At 41.3% G+C, this 19,487-nt stretch overlaps 10 non-coding genes across 10 annotated transcripts; all 10 read left to right on the top strand.

Annotated features, from left to right (window-relative positions):
* Positions 1-1,158: 1,158 nt before the first annotated feature.
* TRNAY-GUA (transfer RNA tyrosine (anticodon GUA)) lies at positions 1,159-1,244 on the top strand. The gene is given in 2 exon segments: positions 1,159-1,195; positions 1,209-1,244. It is a non-coding gene; the product is annotated as a tRNA-Tyr (tRNA).
* A 1,206-nt stretch (positions 1,245-2,450) lies between these two features.
* Positions 2,451-2,536, top strand: TRNAY-GUA (transfer RNA tyrosine (anticodon GUA)). Its single transcript is given in 2 exon segments — positions 2,451-2,487; positions 2,501-2,536. It is a non-coding gene; the product is annotated as a tRNA-Tyr (tRNA).
* Positions 2,537-6,325: 3,789 nt separating this feature from the next.
* On the top strand, positions 6,326-6,411 carry TRNAY-GUA (transfer RNA tyrosine (anticodon GUA)). Its single transcript is given in 2 exon segments — positions 6,326-6,362; positions 6,376-6,411. It is a non-coding gene; the product is annotated as a tRNA-Tyr (tRNA).
* Positions 6,412-8,908: 2,497 nt separating this feature from the next.
* Positions 8,909-8,994, top strand: TRNAY-GUA (transfer RNA tyrosine (anticodon GUA)). The gene is given in 2 exon segments: positions 8,909-8,945; positions 8,959-8,994. It is a non-coding gene; the product is annotated as a tRNA-Tyr (tRNA).
* A 560-nt stretch (positions 8,995-9,554) lies between these two features.
* On the top strand, positions 9,555-9,640 carry TRNAY-GUA (transfer RNA tyrosine (anticodon GUA)). The gene is given in 2 exon segments: positions 9,555-9,591; positions 9,605-9,640. It is a non-coding gene; the product is annotated as a tRNA-Tyr (tRNA).
* Positions 9,641-10,846: 1,206 nt separating this feature from the next.
* Positions 10,847-10,932, top strand: TRNAY-GUA (transfer RNA tyrosine (anticodon GUA)). The gene is given in 2 exon segments: positions 10,847-10,883; positions 10,897-10,932. It is a non-coding gene; the product is annotated as a tRNA-Tyr (tRNA).
* Positions 10,933-13,430: 2,498 nt separating this feature from the next.
* TRNAY-GUA (transfer RNA tyrosine (anticodon GUA)) lies at positions 13,431-13,516 on the top strand. Its single transcript is given in 2 exon segments — positions 13,431-13,467; positions 13,481-13,516. It is a non-coding gene; the product is annotated as a tRNA-Tyr (tRNA).
* Positions 13,517-14,721: 1,205 nt separating this feature from the next.
* On the top strand, positions 14,722-14,807 carry TRNAY-GUA (transfer RNA tyrosine (anticodon GUA)). Its single transcript is given in 2 exon segments — positions 14,722-14,758; positions 14,772-14,807. It is a non-coding gene; the product is annotated as a tRNA-Tyr (tRNA).
* A 1,206-nt stretch (positions 14,808-16,013) lies between these two features.
* Positions 16,014-16,099, top strand: TRNAY-GUA (transfer RNA tyrosine (anticodon GUA)). The gene is given in 2 exon segments: positions 16,014-16,050; positions 16,064-16,099. It is a non-coding gene; the product is annotated as a tRNA-Tyr (tRNA).
* A 560-nt stretch (positions 16,100-16,659) lies between these two features.
* Positions 16,660-16,745, top strand: TRNAY-GUA (transfer RNA tyrosine (anticodon GUA)). The gene is given in 2 exon segments: positions 16,660-16,696; positions 16,710-16,745. It is a non-coding gene; the product is annotated as a tRNA-Tyr (tRNA).
* Positions 16,746-19,487: the final 2,742 nt, after the last annotated feature.

The raw sequence follows: 19,487 nt of genomic DNA, 5'->3' as shown, positions 1-19,487 counted from the left end.
TGGAAAATAAAATAACAGACAATGTATAATTATATTATATTTCATCACTGAAAATAGATGCCTTTTGCTTTGAGGCTGTGGCCACGTTATGTTTCTGGCCGACACCAATCTTCGTTGGTTTCCTGTGAGGTGTTTTGGATCCCCATCTCTTGCTATGAACTGACAAAACAGCAGAATCCCCTTGACAATCTTGATTTCTCAAGGGAAATGGGAGAACACTATACACCATCCAAGATATTAAAATATTGTCAAGGCCCAACACTGCTGAATACTCTGAGGAGATGGCCTGTGAGGCGCGCCTTTCAACTTTTCCCCCTTAGTATGGTGGTCAGTAACATGCGGGAGACTGTGGAGGGGGTCATTTTTTTAATTGGGAACTGATGTGCTTTTACTCAATTCGGGAAACTCACAAGCCAAATTTGTAGTATTTTGCACGAATTGCAAGAGATGTTTGAATGTCGACGGTTGAAGTGGAAGCTCGTATTGAGCTTGCTAGGGACTGATTTGCCAAGCCTTCGATAGCTCAGTTGGTAGAGAAGAGGACTGTAGTGGTAAAACAGGCATCCTTAGGTCGCTGGTTCAGATCCAGATTGAAGGACTTTTGCCAAATGCAAATTTTATTGAATACTTGGAAAGTAAAATGCTTGGAAAATAAAATAACAGACAATTTATAATTATATTATATTTCATCACTGAAAATAGATGCCTTTTGCTTTGAGGCTGTGGCCACGTTATGTTTCTGTCCGACACCAATCTTCGTTGGTTTCCTGTGAGGTGTTTTGGATCCCCATCTCTTGCTATGAACTGACAAAACAGCAGAATCCCCTTGACAATCTTGATTTATCAAGGGAAATGGGAGAACACTATACACCATCCAAGATATTAAAATATTGTCAAGGCCGAACACTGATGAATACTCTGAGGAGATGGCCTGTGAGGCGCCGCCTTTCAACTTTTCCTCCTTAGTATGGTGGTCAGTAACATGCGGGAGACTGCGGAGGGGGTCATTTTTTTAATTGTGAATTGATGTGCTTTTACTCAATTCGGGAACCTCACAAGCCAAATTTGTAGTATTTTGCACGAATTGCAAGAGATGTTTGAATGTCGACGGTTGAAGTGGAAGCTCGTATTGAGCTTGCTAGAGACTGATTTGCCAAGCCTTTGATAGCTCAGTTGGTAGAGCGGAGGACTGTAGTGGTAAAACAGGCATCCTTAGGTCGCTGGTTCAAATCCGGCTTAAAGGACTTTTGCCAAATGCACATTTTATTGAATACTTGGAAAGTAAAATACTTGGAAAGTAAAATAACAGACAATTTATAATTATATTATATTTCATCACTGAAAATAGATGCCTTTTGCTTTGAGGCTGTGGCCACGTTATTTTTCTGTCCAACACGAATCTTCATTGGTTTCCTGTCAGGTGTTTTGGATCACCATCTCTTGCTATGAACTGGCAAAACAGCAGAATCCCCTTGACAATCTTGATTTCTCAAGGGAAATGAGAGAACAATATACACCATCCAAGATATTAAAATATTGTCAAGGCCCAACACGGCTGAATACTCTGAGGAGATGGCCTGTGAGGCGCCGCCTTTCAACTTTTCCCCCTTAGTATGGTGGTCATTAACATGCGGGAGACTGCGGAGGGGGTCATTTTTTTAATTGGGAACTGATGTGCTTTTACTCAATTCGGGAACCTCACAAGCCAAATTTGTAGTATTTTGCACGAATTGCAAGAGATGTTTACAAGTCGACGGTTGAAGTGGAAGCTCGTATTGAGTTTGCTAGAGAATGATTTGCCAAGCCTTCAAAAGCTCAGTTGGTATAGCGGAGGATTGTAGTGGTAAAACAGGCATCCTTAGGTCGCTGGTTCAAATCCGGCTCGAAGGACTTTTGCCAAATGCAAATTTTATTGAATACTTGGAAAGTAAAATACTTGGAAAATAAAATAACAGACAATTTATAATTATATTATATTTCATCACTGAAAATAGATGCCTTTTGCTTTGAGGCTGTGGCCACGTTATTTTTCTGTCCGACCCCAATCTTCGTTGGTTTCCTGTGAGGTATTTTGGATCCCCATCTCTTGCTATGAACTGACAAAACAGCAGAATCCCCTTGACAATCTTGATTTCTCAAGGGAAATGGGAGAACTCTATACACCATCCAAGATATTAAAATATTGTCAAGGCCGAACACTGATGAATACTCTGAGGAGATGGCCTGTGAGGCGCTGCCTTTCAACTTTTCCTCCTTTGTATGGTGGTCAGTAACATGCGGGAGACTGCGGAGGGGGTCATTTTTTTAATTGTGAACTGATGTGCTTTTACTCAATTCAGGAACCTCACAAGCCAAATTTGTAGTATTTTGCACGAATTGCAAGAGATGTTTGAATGTCGACGGTTGAAGTGGAAGCTCGTATTGAGCTTGCTAGACACTGATTTGCCAAGCCTTCGATAGCTCAGTTGGTAGAGCGGAGGACTGTAGTGGTAAAACAGGCATCCTTAGGTCGCTGGTTCAAATCCGGCTCGAAGGACTTTTGCCAAATGCACATTTTATTGAATACTTGGAAAGTAAAATACTTGGAAAGTAAAATAACAGACAATTTATAATTATATTATATTTCATCACTGAAAATAGATGCCTTTTGCTTTGAGGCTGTGGCCACGTTATTTTTCTGTCCGACACCAATCTTCGTTGGTTTCCTGTGAGGTGTTTTGGATCCCCATCTCTTGCTATGAACTGACAAAACAGCAGAATCCCCTTGACAATCTTGATTTCTCAAGGGAAATGGGAGAACACCATACACCATCCAAGATATTAAAATATTGTCAAGGCCGAACACTGATGAATACTCTGAGGAGATGGCCTGTGAGGCGCCGCCTTTCAACTTTCCCTCCTTAGTATGGTGGTCAGTAACATGCGGGAGACTGCAGAGGCGGTCACTTTTTTAATTGGGAACTGATGTGCGTTTACTCAATTCGGGAACCTCACAAGCCAAATTTGTAGTATTTTGCACGAATTGCAAGAGATGTTTGCATGTCGACGGTTGAAGTGGAAGCTCGAATTGAGCTTGCTAGAGAACGGTTTGTCAAGCCTTAGATAGCTCAGTTGGTAGAGGATAGGACTGTAGTGGTAAAACAGGCATCCTTAGGTCGCTGGTTCAAATCCGGCTTGAAGGACTTTTGCCAAATGCAAATTTTATTGAATACCTGGAAAGTAAAATACTTGGAAAATAACATAACAGACAATTTATAATTATATTATATTTCATCACTGAAAATAGATGCCTTTTGCTTTGAGGCTGTGGCCACATTATTTTTCTGTCCAACACCAATCTTCTTTGGTTTCCTGTGAGGTGTTTTTTTGATCCCCATCTCTTGCTATGAACTGGCAAAACAGCATAATCCCCTTGACAATCTTGATTTCTCAAGGAAAATGAGAGAACACTATACACCATCCAAGATATTAAAATATTGTCAAGGCCCAACGCAGCTGAATACTCTGAGGAGATGGCCTGTGAGGTGCCGCCTTTCAACTTTTCCCCCTTAGTATGGTGGTCAGTAACATGCGGGAGACTGCGGAGGGGGTCATTTTTTTAATTGGGAACTGATGTGCTTTTACTCAATTCGGGAACCTCACAAGCCAAATTTGTAGTATTTTGCACGAATTGCAAGAGATGTTTACAAGTCGACGGTTGAAGTGGAAGCTCGTATTGAGTTTGCTAGAGAATGATTTGCCAAGCCTTCGAAAGCTCAGTTGGTAGAGCGGAGGACTGTAGTGGTACAACAGGCATCCTTAGGTCGCTGGTTCAAATCCGGCTCGAAGGACTTTTGCCAAATGCAAATTTTATTGAATACTTGGAAAGTAAAATACTTGGAAAGTAAAATAACAGACAATTTATAATTATATTATATTTCATCACTGAAAATAGATGCCTTTTGCTTTGAGGCTGTGGCCACGTTATGTTTCTGTCCAACACGAATCTTCATTGGTTTCATGTGAGGTGTTTTGGATCCCCATCTCTTGCTATGAACTGGCAAAACAGCAGAATCCCCTTGACAATCTTGATTTCTCAAGGGAAATGAGAGAACACTATACACCATCCAAGATATTAAAATATTGTCAAGGCCCAACGCGGCTGAATACTCTGAGGAGATGGCCTGTGAGGTGCCGCCTTTCAACTTTTCCCCCTTAGTATGGTGGTCAGTAACATGCGGGAGACTGCGGAGGGGGTCATTTTTTTAATTGGGAATTGATGTGCTTTTACTCAATTCGGGAACCTCACAAGCCAAATTTGTAGTATTTTGCACGAATTGCAAGAGATGTTTACAAGTCGACGGTTGAAGTGGAAGCTCGTATTGAGTTTGCTAGAGTTGATTTGCCAAGCCTTTGATAGCTCAGTTGGTAGAGCAGAGGACTGTAGTGGTAAAACAGGCATCCTTAGGTCGCTGGTTCAATTCTGGCTCAAAGGACTTTTGCCAAATGCACATTTTATTGAATACTTGGAAAGTAAAATACTTGGAAAGTAAAATAACAGACAATTTATAATTATATTATATTTCATCACTGAAAATAGATGCCTTTTGCTTTGAGGCTGTGGCCACGTTATTTTTCTGTCCAACACGAATCTTCATTGGTTTCCTGTCAGGTGTTTTGGATCCCCATCTCTTGCTATGAACTGGCAAAACAGCAGAATCCCCTTGACAATCTTGATTTCTCAAGGGAAATGAGAGAACACTATACACCATCCAAGATATTAAAATATTGTCAAGGCCCAACACGGCTGAATACTCTGAGGAGATGGCCTGTGACACGCCGCCTTTCAACTTTTCCCCCTTAGTATGGTGGTCATTAACAGGCGGGAGACTGCAGAGGGGGTCATTTTTTTAATTGGGAACTGATGTGCTTTTACTCAATTCGGGAACCTCACAAGCCAAATTTGTAGTATTTTGCACGAATTGCAATAGATGTTTGAATGTCGACGGTTGAAGTGGAAGCTCGTATTGAGCTTGCTAGAGACTGATTTGCCAAGCCTTCGATAGCTCAGTTGGTAGAGCAGAGGACTGTAGTGGTAAAACAGGCATCCTTAGGTCGCTGGTTCAAATCCAGATTGAAGGACTTTTGCCAAATGCAAATTTTATTGAATACTTGGAAAGTAAAATGCTTGGAAAATAAAATAACAGACAATTTATAATTATATTATATTTCATCACTGAAAATAGATGCCTTTTGCTTTGAGGCTGTGGCCACGTTATGTTTCTGGCCGACACCAATCTTCGTTGGTTTCCTGTGAGGTGTTTTGGATCCCCATCTCTTGCTATAAACTGACAAAACAGCAGAATCCCCTTGACAATCTTGATTTCTCAAGGGAAATGGGAGAACACTATACACCATCCAAGATATTAAAATATTGTCAAGGCCCAACACTGCTGAATACTCTGAGGAGATGGCCTGTGAGGCGCGCCTTTCAACTTTTCCCCCTTAGTATGGTGGTCAGTAACATGCGGGAGACTGTGGAGGGGGTCATTTTTTTAATTGGGAACTGATGTGCTTTTACTCAATTCGGGAACCTCACAAGCCAAATTTGTAGTATTTTGCACGAATTGCAAGAGATGTTTGAATGTCGACGGTTGAAGTGGAAGCTCGTATTGAGCTTGCTAGAGACTGATATGCCAAGCCTTCGATAGCTCAGTTGGTAGAGAAGAGGACTGTAGTGGTAAAACAGGCATCCTTAGGTCGCTGGTTCAGATCCAGATTGAAGGACTTTTGCCAAATGCACATTTTATTGAATACTTGGAAAGTAAAATGCTTGGAAAATAAAATAACAGACAATTTATAATTATATTATATTTCATCACTGAAAATAGATGCCTTTTGCTTTGAGGCTGTGGCCACGTTATGTTTCTGCCGACACCAATCTTCGTTGGTTTCCTGTGAGGTGTTTTGGATCCCCATCTCTTGCTATGAACTGACAAAACAGCAGAATCCCCTTGACAATCTTGATTTATCAAGGGAAATGGGAGAACACTATACACCATCCAAGATATTAAAATATTGTCAAGGCCGAACACTGATGAATACTCTGAGGAGATGGCCTGTGAGGCGCCGCCTTTCAACTTTTCCTCCTTAGTATGGTGGTCAGTAACATGCGGGAGACTGCGGAGGGGGTCATTTTTTTAATTGTGAATTGATGTGCTTTTACTCAATTCGGGAACCTCACAAGCCAAATTTGTAGTATTTTGCACGAATTGCAAGAGATGTTTGAATGTCGACGGTTGAAGTGGAAGCTCGTATTGAGCTTGCTAGAGACTGATTTGCCAAGCCTTTGATAGCTCAGTTGGTAGAGCGGAGGACTGTAGTGGTAAAACAGGCATCCTTAGGTCGCTGGTTCAAATCCGGCTTAAAGGACTTTTGCCAAATGCACATTTTATTGAATACTTGGAAAGTAAAATACTTGGAAAGTAAAATAACAGACAATTTATAATTATATTATATTTCATCACTGAAAATAGATGCCTTTTGCTTTGAGGCTGTGGCCACGTTATTTTTCTGTCCAACACGAATCTTCATTGGTTTCCTGTCAGGTGTTTTGGATCACCATCTCTTGCTATGAACTGGCAAAACAGCAGAATCCCCTTGACAATCTTGATTTCTCAAGGGAAATGAGAGAACAATATACACCATCCAAGATATTAAAATATTGTCAAGGCCCAACACGGCTGAATACTCTGAGGAGATGGCCTGTGAGGCGCCGCCTTTCAACTTTTCCCCCTTAGTATGGTGGTCATTAACATGCGGGAGACTGCGGAGGGGGTCATTTTTTTAATTGGGAACTGATGTGCTTTTACTCAATTCGGGAACCTCACAAGCCAAATTTGTAGTATTTTGCACGAATTGCAAGAGATGTTTGAATGTCGACGGTTGAAGTGGAAGCTAGTATTGAGCTTGCTAGAGACTGATTTGCCAAGCCTCCGATAGCTCAGTTGGTAGAGCAGAGGACTGTAGTGGTAAAACAGGCATCCTTAGGTCGCTGGTTCAAATCCAGATTGAAGGACTTTTGCCAAATGCAAATTTTATTGAATACTTGGAAAGTAAAATGCTTGGAAAATAAAATAACAGACAATGTATAATTATATTATATTTCATCACTGAAAATAGATGCCTTTTGCTTTGAGGCTGTGGCCACGTTATGTTTCTGGCCGACACCAATCTTCGTTGGTTTCCTGTGAGGTGTTTTGGATCCCCATCTCTTGCTATGAACTGACAAAACAGCAGAATCCCCTTGACAATCTTGATTTCTCAAGGGAAATGGGAGAACACTATACACCATCCAAGATATTAAAATATTGTCAAGGCCCAACACTGCTGAATACTCTGAGGAGATGGCCTGTGAGGCGCGCCTTTCAACTTTTCCCCCTTAGTATGGTGGTCAGTAACATGCGGGAGACTGTGGAGGGGGTCATTTTTTTAATTGGGAACTGATGTGCTTTTACTCAATTCGGGAACCTCACAAGCCAAATTTGCAGTATTTTGCACGAATTGCAAGAGATGTTTGAATGTCGACGGTTGAAGTGGAAGCTCGTATTGAGCTTGCTAGAGACTGATTTGCCAAGCCTTCGATAGCTCAGTTGGTAGAGCGGAGGACTGTAGTGGTAAAACAGGCATCCTTAGGTCGCTGGTTCAAATCCGGCTTAAAGGACTTTTGCCAAATGCACATTTTATTGAATACTTGGAAAGTAAAATACTTGGAAAGTAAAATAACAGACAATTTATAATTATATTATATTTCATCACTGAAAATAGATGCCTTTTGCTTTGAGGCTGTGGCCACGTTATTTTTCTGTCCAACACGAATCTTCATTGGTTTCCTGTCAGGTGTTTTGGATCACCATCTCTTGCTATGAACTGGCAAAACAGCAGAATCCCCTTGACAATCTTGATTTCTCAAGGGAAATGAGAGAACAATATACACCATCCAAGATATTAAAATATTGTCAAGGCCCAACACGGCTGAATATTCTGAGGAGAAGGCCTGTGAGGCGCCGCCTTTCAACTTTTCCCCCTTAGTATGGTGGTCATTAACATGCGGGAGACTGCGGAGGGGGTCATTTTTTTAATTGGGAACTGATGTGCTTTTACTCAATTCGGGAACCTCACAAGCCAAATTTGTAGTATTTTGCACGAATTGCAAGAGATGTTTACAAGTCGACGGTTGAAGTGGAAGCTCGTATTGAGTTTGCTAGAGAATGATTTGCCAAGCCTTCAAAAGCTCAGTTGGTAGAGCGGAGGACTGTAGTGGTAAAACAGGCATCCTTAGGTCGCTGGTTCAAATCCGGCTCGAAGGACTTTTGCCAAATGCAAATTTTATTGAATACTTGGAAAGTAAAATACTTGGAAAATAAAATAACAGACAATTTATAATTATATTATATTTCATCACTGAAAATAGATGCCTTTTGCTTTGAGGCTGTGGCCAGGTTATGTTTCTGTCCAACACCAATCTTCATTGGTTTCCTGTGAGGTGTTTCGGATCCCCATCTCTTGCTATGAACTGGCAAAACAGCAGAATCCCCTTGACAATCTTGATTTCTCAAGGGAAATGAGAGAACAGTATACACCATCCAAGATATTAAAATATTGTCATGGCCCAACACGGCTGAATACTCTGAGGAGATGGCCTGTGAGGCGCTGCCTTTCAACTTTTCCCCCTTAGTATGGTGGTCAGTAACATGCGGGAGACTGCGGAGGGGGTCATTTTTTTAATTGGGAACTGATGTGCTTTTACTCAATTCGGGAACGTCACAAGCCGAATTTGTAATATTTTGCACGAATTGCAAGAGATGTTTACAAGTCGACGGTTGAAGTGGAAGCTCGTATTGAGTTTGCTAGAGAACAATTTGCCAAGCCTTCGATAGCTCAGTTGGTAGAGCGGAGGACTGTAGTGGTAAAGCAGGCATCCTTAGGTCGCTGGTTCAAATCCGGCTCGAAGGACCTTTGCCAAATGCACATTTTATTGAATACTTGGAATGTAAAATACTTGGAAAGTAAAATAACAGACAATTTATAATTATATTATATTTCATCACTGAAAATAGATGCCTTTTGCTTTGAGGCTGTGGCCACGTTATTTTTCTGCCCGACACCAATCTTCATTGGTTTCCTGTGAGGTATTTTGGATCCCCATCTCTTGCTATGAACTGACAAAACAGCAGAATCCCCTTGACAATCTTGATTTCTCAAGGGAAATGGGAGAACTCTATACACCATCCAAGATATTAAAATATTGTCAAGGCCGAACACTGATGAATACTCTGAGGAGATGGCCTGTGAGGCGCTGCCTTTCAACTTTTCCTCCTTTGTATGGTGGTCAGTAACATGCGGGAGACTGCGGAGGGGGTCATTTTTTTAATTGTGAACTGATGTGCTTTTACTCAATTCGGGAACCTCACAAGCCAAATTTGTAGTATTTTGCACGAATTGCAAGAGATGTTTGAATGTCGACGGTTGAAGTGGAAGCTCGTATTGAGCTTGCTAGACACTGATTTGCCAAGCCTTCGATAGCTCAGTTGGTAGAGTGGAGGACTGTAGTGGTAAAACAGGCATCCTTAGGTCGCTGGTTCAAATCCGGCTCGAAGGACTTTTGCCAAATGCACATTTTATTGAATACTTGGAAAGTAAAATACTTGGAAAGTAAAATAACAGACAATTTATAATTATATTATATTTCATCACTGAAAATAGATGCCTTTTGCTTTGAGGCTGTGGCCACGTTATTTTTCTGTCCAACACGAATCTTCATTGGTTTCCTGTCAGGTGTTTTGGATCCCCATCTCTTGCTATGAACTGGCAAAACAGCAGAATCCCCTTGACAATCTTGATTTCTCAAGGGAAATGAGAGAACACTATACAAGATCCAAGATATTAAAATATTGTCAAGGCCCAACACGGCTGAATACTCTGAGGAGATGGCCTGTGACACGCCGCCTTTCAACTTTTCCCCCTTAGTATGGTGGTCATTAACAGGCGGGAGACTGCAGAGGGGGTCATTTTTTTAATTGGGAACTGATGTGCTTTTACTCAATTCGGGAACCTCACAAGCCAAATTTGTAGTATTTTGCACGAATTGCAAGAGATGTTTGAATGTCGACGGTTGAAGTGGAAGCTCGTATTGAGCTTGCTAGAGACTGATTTGCCAAGCCTTCGATAGCTCAGTTGGTAGAGCAGAGGACTGTAGTGGTAAAACAGGCATCCTTAGGTCGCTGGTTCAAATCCAGATTGAAGGACTTTTGCCAAATGCAAATTTTATTGAATACTTGGAAAGTAAAATGCTTGGAAAATAAAATAACAGACAATTTATAATTATATTATATTTCATCACTGAAAATAGATGCCTTTTGCTTTGAGGCTGTGGCCACGTTATGTTTCTGGCCGACACCAATCTTCGTTGGTTTCCTGTGAGGTGTTTTGGATCCCCATCTCTTGCTATAAACTGACAAAACAGCAGAATCCCCTTGACAATCTTGATTTCTCAAGGGAAATGGGAGAACACTATACACCATCCAAGATATTAAAATATTGTCAAGGCCCAACACGGCTGAATACTCTGAGGAGATGGCCTGTGACACGCCGCCTTTCAACTTTTCCCCCTTAGTATGGTGGTCATTAACAGGCGGGAGACTGCAGAGGGGGTCATTTTTTTAATTGGGAACTGATGTGCTTTTACTCAATTCGGGAACCTCACAAGCCAAATTTGTAGTATTTTGCACGAATTGCAAGAGATGTTTGAATGTCGACGGTTGAAGTGGAAGCTCGTATTGAGCTTGCTAGAGACTGATTTGCCAAGCCTTCGATAGCTCAGTTGGTAGAGCGGAGGACTGTAGTGGTAAAACAGGCATCCTTAGGTCGCTGGTTCAAATCCGGCTCGAAGGACTTTTGCCAAATGCACATTTTATTGAATACTTGGAAAGTAAAATACTTGGAAAGTAAAATAACAGACAATTTATAATTATATTATATTTCATCACTGAAAATAGATGCCTTTTGCTTTGAGGCTGTGGCCACATTATTTTTCTGTCCAACACCAATCTTCTTTGGTTTCCTGTGAGGTGTTTTTTTGATCCCCATCTCTTGCTATGAACTGGCAAAACAGCATAATCCCCTTGACAATCTTGATTTCTCAAGGAAAATGAGAGAACACTATACACCATCCAAGATATTAAAATATTGTCAAGGCCCAACGCAGCTGAATACTCTGAGGAGATGGCCTGTGAGGTGCCGCCTTTCAACTTTTCCCCCTTAGTATGGTGGTCAGTAACATGCGGGAGACTGCGGAGGGGGTCATTTTTTTAATTGGGAACTGATGTGCTTTTACTCAATTCGGGAACCTCACAAGCCAAATTTGTAGTATTTTGCACGAATTGCAAGAGATGTTTACAAGTCGACGGTTGAAGTGGAAGCTCGTATTGAGTTTGCTAGAGAATGATTTGCCAAGCCTTCGAAAGCTCAGTTGGTAGAGCGGAGGACTGTAGTGGTACAACAGGCATCCTTAGGTCGCTGGTTCAAATCCGGCTCGAAGGACTTTTGCCAAATGCAAATTTTATTGAATACTTGGAAAGTAAAATACTTGGAAAGTAATATAACAGACAATTTATAATTATATTATATTTCATCACTGAAAATAGATGCCTTTTGCTTTGAGGCTGTGGCCACGTTATGTTTCTGTCCAACACGAATCTTCATTGGTTTCATGTGAGGTGTTTTGGATCCCCATCTCTTGCTATGAACTGGCAAAACAGCAGAATCCCCTTGACAATCTTGATTTCTCAAGGGAAATGAGAGAACACTATACACCATCCAAGATATTAAAATATTGTCAAGGCCCAACGCGGCTGAATACTCTGAGGAGATGGCCTGTGAGGTGCCGCCTTTCAACTTTTCCCCCTTAGTATGGTGGTCAGTAACATGCGGGAGACTGCGGAGGGGGTCATTTTTTTAATTGGGAATTGATGTGCTTTTACTCAATTCGGGAACCTCACAAGCCAAATTTGTAGTATTTTGCACGAATTGCAAGAGATGTTTACAAGTCGACGGTTGAAGTGGAAGCTCGTATTGAGTTTGCTAGAGTTGATTTGCCAAGCCTTTGATCGCTCAGTTGGTAGAGCAGAGGACTGTAGTGGTAAAACAGGCATCCTTAGGTCGCTGGTTCAATTCTGGCTCAAAGGACTTTTGCCAAATGCACATTTTATTGAATACTTGGAAAGTAAAATACTTGGAAAGTAAAATAACAGACAATTTATAATTATATTATATTTCATCACTGAAAATAGATGCCTTTTGCTTTGAGGCTGTGGCCACGTTATTTTTCTGTCCAACACGAATCTTCATTGGTTTCCTGTCAGGTGTTTTGGATCCCCATCTCTTGCTATGAACTGGCAAAACAGCAGAATCCCCTTGACAATCTTGATTTCTCAAGGGAAATGAGAGAACACTATACACCATCCAAGATATTAAAATATTGTCAAGGCCCAACACGGCTGAATACTCTGAGGAGATGGCCTGTGAGGCGCCGCCTTTCAACTTTTCCCCCTTAGTATGGTGGTCATTAACAGGCGGGAGACTGCGAAGGGGGTCATTTTTTTAATTGGGAACTGATGTGCTTTTACTCAATTCGGGAACCTCACAAGCCAAATTTGTAGTATTTTGCACGAATTGCAAGAGATGTTTGAATGTCGACGGTTGAAGTGGAAGCTCGTATTGAGCTTGCTAGAGACTGATTTGCCAAGCCTTCGATAGCTCAGTTGGTAGAGAAGAGGACTGTAGTGGTAAAACAGGCATCCTTAGGTCGCTGGTTCAGATCCAGATTGAAGGACTTTTGCCAAATGCAAATTTTATTGAATACTTGGAAAGTAAAATGCTTGGAAAATAAAATAACAGACAATTTATAATTATATTATATTTCATCACTGAAAATAGATGCCTTTTGCTTTGAGGCTGTGGCCACGTTATGTTTCTGCCGACACCAATCTTCGTTGGTTTCCTGTGAGGTGTTTTGGATCCCCATCTCTTGCTATGAACTGACAAAACAGCAGAATCCCCTAGACAATCTTGATTTATCAAGGGAAATGGGAGAACACTATACACCATCCAAGATATTAAAATATTGTCAAGGCCGAACACTGATGAATACTCTGAGGAGATGGCCTGTGAGGCGCCGCCTTTCAACTTTTCCTCCTTAGTATGGTGGTCAGTAACATGCGGGAGACTGCGGAGGGGGTCATTTTTTTAATTGTGAATTGATGTGCTTTTACTCAATTCGGGAACCTCACAAGCCAAATTTGTAGTATTTTGCACGAATTGCAAGAGATGTTTGAATGTCGACGGTTGAAGTGGAAGCTCGTATTGAGCTTGCTAGAGACTGATTTGCCAAGCCTTTGATAGCTCAGTTGGTAGAGCGGAGGACTGTAGTGGTAAAACAGGCATCCTTAGGTCGCTGGTTCAAATCCGGCTTAAAGGACTTTTGCCAAATGCACATTTTATTGAATACTTGGAAAGTAAAATACTTGGAAAGTAAAATAACAGACAATTTATAATTATATTATATTTCATCACTGAAAATAGATGCCTTTTGCTTTGAGGCTGTGGCCACGTTATTTTTCTGTCCAACACGAATCTTCATTGGTTTCCTGTCAGGTGTTTTGGATCACCATCTCTTGCTATGAACTGGCAAAACAGCAGAATCCCCTTGACAATCTTGATTTCTCAAGGGAAATGAGAGAACAATATACACCATCCAAGATATTAAAATATTGTCAAGGCCCAACACGGCTGAATACTCTGAGGAGATGGCCTGTGAGGCGCGCCTTTCAACTTTTCCCCCTTAGTATGGTGGTCAGTAACATGCGGGAGACTGTGGAGGGGGTCATTTTTTTAATTGGGAACTGATGTGCTTTTACTCAATTCGGGAACCTCACAAGCCAAATTTGCAGTATTTTGCACGAATTGCAAGAGATGTTTGAATGTCGACGGTTGAAGTGGAAGCTCGTATTGAGCTTGCTAGAGACTGATTTGCCAAGCCTTCGATAGCTCAGTTGGTAGAGAAGAGGACTGTAGTGGTAAAACAGGCATCCTTAGGTCGCTGGTTCAGATCCAGATTGAAGGACTTTTGCCAAATGCAAATTTTATTGAATACTTGGAAAGTAAAATGCTTGGAAAATAAAATAACAGACAATTTATAATTATATTATATTTCATCACTGAAAATAGATGCCTTTTGCTTTGAGGCTGTGGCCACGTTATGTTTCTGTCCGACACCAATCTTCGTTGGTTTCCTGTGAGGTGTTTTGGATCCCCATCTCTTGCTATGAACTGACAAAACAGCAGAATCCCCTTGACAATCTTGATTTATCAAGGGAAATGGGAGAACACTATACACCATCCAAGATATTAAAATATTGTCAAGGCCGAACACTGATGAATACTCTGAGGAGATGGCCTGTGAGGCGCCGCCTTTCAACTTTTCCTCCTTAGTATGGTGGTCAGTAACATGCGGGAGACTGCGGAGGGGGTCATTTTTTTAATTGTGAATTGATGTGCTTTTACTCAATTCGGGAACCTCACAAGCCAAATTTGTAGTATTTTGCACGAATTGCAAGAGATGTTTGAATGTCGACGGTTGAAGTGGAAGCTCGTATTGAGCTTGCTAGAGACTGATTTGCCAAGCCTTTGATAGCTCAGTTGGTAGAGCGGAGGACTGTAGTGGTAAAACAGGCATCCTTAGGTCGCTGGTTCAAATCCGGCTTAAAGGACTTTTGCCAAATGCACATTTTATTGAATACTTGGAAAGTAAAATACTTGGAAAGTAAAATAACAGACAATTTATAATTATATTATATTTCATCACTGAAAATAGATGCCTTTTGCTTTGAGGCTGTGGCCACGTTATTTTTCTGTCCAACACGAATCTTCATTGGTTTCCTGTCAGGTGTTTTGGATCACCATCTCTTGCTATGAACTGGCAAAACAGCAGAATCCCCTTGACAATCTTGATTTCTCAAGGGAAATGAGAGAACAATATACACCATCCAAGATATTAAAATATTGTCAAGGCCCAACACGGCTGAATACTCTGAGGAGATGGCCTGTGAGGCGCCGCCTTTCAACTTTTCCCCCTTAGTATGGTGGTCATTAACATGCGGGAGACTGCGGAGGGGGTCATTTTTTTAATTGGGAACTGATGTGCTTTTACTCAATTCGGGAACCTCACAAGCCAAATTTGTAGTATTTTGCACGAATTGCAAGAGATGTTTACAAGTCGACGGTTGAAGTGGAAGCTCGTATTGAGTTTGCTAGAGAATGATTTGCCAAGCCTTCAAAAGCTCAGTTGGTAGAGCGGAGGACTGTAGTGGTAAAACAGGCATCCTTAGGTCGCTGGTTCAAATCCGGCTCGAAGGACTTTTGCCAAATGCAAATTTTATTGAATACTTGGAAAGTAAAATACTTGGAAAATAAAATAACAGACAATTTATAATTATATTATATTTCATCACTGAAAATAGATGCCTTTTGCTTTGAGGCTGTGGCCAGGTTATGTTTCTGTCCAACACCAATCTTCATTGGTTTCCTGTGAGGTGTTTCGGATCCCCATCTCTTGCTATGAACTGGCAAAACAGCAGAATCCCCTTGACAATCTTGATTTCTCAAGGGAAATGAGAGAACAGTATACACCATCCAAGATATTAAAATATTGTCAAGGCCCAACACGGCTGAATACTCTGAGGAGATGGCCTGTGAGGCGCTGCCTTTCAACTTTTCCCCCTTAGTATGGTGGTCAGTAACATGCGGGAGACTGCGGAGGGGGTCTTTTTTTTAATTGGGAACTGATGTGCTTTTACTCAATTCGGGAACGTCACAAGCCAAATTTGTAATATTTTGCACGAATTGCAAGAGATGTTTACAAGTCGACGGTTGAAGTGGAAGCTCGTATTGAGTTTGCTAGAGAACAATTTGCCAAGCCTTCGATAGCTCAGTTGGTAGAGCGGAGGACTGTAGTGGTAAAGCAGGCATCCTTAGGTCGCTGGTTCAAATCCGGCTCGAAGGACCTTTGCCAAATGCACATTTTATTGAATACTTGGAATGTAAAATACTTGGAAAGTAAAATAACAGACAATTTATAATTATATTATATTTCATCACTGAAAATAGATGCCTTTTGCTTTGAGGCTGTGGCCACGTTATTTTTCTGTCCGACACCAATCTTCGTTGGTTTCCTGTGAGGTATTTTGGATCCCCATCTCTTGCTATGAACTGACAAAACAGCAGAATCCCCTTGACAATCTTGATTTCTCAAGGGAAATGGGAGAACTCTATACACCATCCAAGATATTAAAATATTGTCAAGGCCGAACACTGATGAATACTCTGAGGAGATGGCCTGTGAGGCGCTGCCTTTCAACTTTTCCTCCTTTGTATGGTGGTCAGTAACATGCGGGAGACTGCGGAGGGGGTCATTTTTTTAATTGTGAACTGATGTGCTTTTACTCAATTCGGGAACCTCACAAGCCAAATTTGTAGTATTTTGCACGAATTGCAAGAGATGTTTGAATGTCGACGGTTGAAGTGGAAGCTCGTATTGAGCTTGCTAGACACTGATTTGCCAAGCCTTCGATAGCTCAGTTGGTAGAGCGGAGGACTGTAGTGGTAAAACAGGCATCCTTAGGTCGCTGGTTCAAATCCGGCTCGAAGGACTTTTGCCAAATGCACATTTTATTGAATACTTGGAAAGTAAAATACTTGGAAAGTAAAATAACAGACAATTTATAATTATATTATATTTCATCACTGAAAATAGATGCCTTTTGCTTTGAGGCTGTGGCCACGTTATTTTTCTGTCCGACACCAATCTTCGTTGGTTTCCTGTGAGGTGTTTTGGATCCCCATCTCTTGCTATGAACTGACAAAACAGCAGAATCCCCTTGACAATCTTGATTTCTCAAGGGAAATGGGAGAACACCATACACCATCCAAGATATTAAAATATTGTCAAGGCCGAACACTGATGAATACTCTGAGGAGATGGCCTGTGAGGCGCCGCCTTTCAACTTTCCCTCCTTAGTATGGTGGTCAGTAACATGCGGGAGACTGCAGAGGCGGTCACTTTTTTAATTGGGAACTGATGTGCGTTTACTCAATTCGGGAACCTCACAAGCCAAATTTGTAGTATTTTGCACGAATTGCAAGAGATGTTTGCATGTCGACGGTTGAAGTGGAAGCTCGAATTGAGCTTGCTAGAGAATGGTTTGTCAAGCCTTAGATAGCTCAGTTGGTAGAGGATAGGACTGTAGTGGTAAAACAGGCATCCTTAGGTCGCTGGTTCAAATCCGGCTCGAAGGACTTTTGCCAAATGCAAATTTTATTGAATACCTGGAAAGTAAAATACTTGGAAAATAACATAACAGACAATTTATAATTATATTATATTTCATCACTGAAAATAGATGCCTTTTGCTTTGAGGCTGTGGCCACATTATTTTTCTGTCCAACACCAATCTTCTTTGGTTTCCTGTGAGGTGTTTTTTTGATCCCCATCTCTTGCTATGAACTGGCAAAACAGCATAATCCCCTTGACAATCTTGATTTCTCAAGGAAAATGAGAGAACACTATACACCATCCAAGATATTAAAATATTGTCAAGGCCCAACGCAGCTGAATACTCTGAGGAGATGGCCTGTGAGGTGCCGCCTTTCAACTTTTCCCCCTTAGTATGGTGGTCAGTAACATGCGGGAGACTGCGGAGGGGGTCATTTTTTTAATTGGGAACTGATGTGCTTTTACTCAATTCGGGAACCTCACAAGCCAAATTTGTAGTATTTTGCACGAATTGCAAGAGATGTTTACAAGTCGACGGTTGAAGTGGAAGCTCGTATTGAGTTTGCTAGAGAATGATTTGCCAAGCCTTCGAAAGCTCAGTTGGTAGAGCGGAGGACTGTAGTGGTACAACAGGCATCCTTAGGTCGCTGGTTCAAATCCGGCTCGAAGGACTTTTGCCAAATGCAAATTTTATTGAATACTTGGAAAGTAAAATACTTGGAAAGTAATATAACAGACAATTTATAATTATATTATATTTCATCACTGAAAATAGATGCCTTTTGCTTTGAGGCTGTGGCCACGTTATGTTTCTGTCCAACACGAATCTTCATTGGTTTCATGTGAGGTGTTTTGGATCCCCATCTCTTGCTATGAACTGGCAAAACAGCAGAATCCCCTTGACAATCTTGATTTCTCAAGGGAAATGAGAGAACACTATACACCATCCAAGATATTAAAATATTGTCAAGGCCCAACGCGGCTGAATACTCTGAGGAGATGGCCTGTGAGGTGCCGCCTTTCAACTTTTCCCCCTTAGTATGGTGGTCAGTAACATGCGGGAGACTGCGGAGGGGGTCATTTTTTTAATTGGGAATTGATGTGCTTTTACTCAATTCGGGAACCTCACAAGCCAAATTTGTAGTATTTTGCACGAATTGCAAGAGATGTTTACAAGTCGACGGTTGAAGTGGAAGCTCGTATTGAGTTTGCTAGAGTTGATTTGCCAAGCCTTTGATCGCTCAGTTGGTAGAGCAGAGGACTGTAGTGGTAAAACAGGCATCCTTAGGTCGCTGGTTCAATTCTGGCTCAAAGGACTTTTGCCAAATGCACATTTTATTGAATACTTGGAAAGTAAAATACTTGGAAAGTAAAATAACAGACAATTTATAATTATATTATATTTCATCACTGAAAATAGATGCCTTTTGCTTTGAGGCTGTGGCCACGTTATTTTTCTGTCCAACACGAATCTTCATTGGTTTCCTGTCAGGTGTTTTGGATCCCCATCTCTTGCTATGAACTGGCAAAACAGCAGAATCCCCTTGACAATCTTGATTTCTCAAGGGAAACGAGAGAACACTATACACCATCCAAGATATTAAAATATTGTCAAGGCCCAACACGGCTGAATACTCTGAGGAGATGGCCTGTGAGGCGCCGCCTTTCAACTTTTCCCCCTTAGTATGGTGGTCATTAACAGGCGGGAGACTGCGAAGGGGGTCATTTTTTTAATTGGGAACTGATGTGCTTTTACTCAATTCGGGAACCTCACAAGCCAAATTTGTAGTATTTTGCACGAATTGCAAGAGATGTTTGAATGTCGACGGTTGAAGTGGAAGCTCGTATTGAGCTTGCTAGAGACTGATTTGCCAAGCCTTCGATAGCTCAGTTGGTAGAGCAGAGGACTGTAGTGGTAAAACAGGCATCCTTAGGTCACTGGTTCAAATCCAGATTGAAGGACTTTTGCCAAATGCAAATTTTATTGAATACTTGGAAAGTAAAATGCTTGGAAAATAAAATAACAGACAATTTATAATTATATTATATTTCATCACTGAAAATAGATGCCTTTTGCTTTGAGGCTGTGGCCACGTTATGTTTCTGTCCAACACCAATC

Source organism: Ambystoma mexicanum, chromosome 1p (genome assembly GCF_040938575.1).
Source record: "Ambystoma mexicanum isolate Mex_15411 chromosome 1p, UKY_AmexF1_1, whole genome shotgun sequence".
Classification (NCBI taxonomy): Eukaryota; Metazoa; Chordata; class Amphibia; order Caudata; family Ambystomatidae; genus Ambystoma; species Ambystoma mexicanum.
This window is presented reverse-complemented; position numbering and strand designations above follow the sequence as displayed.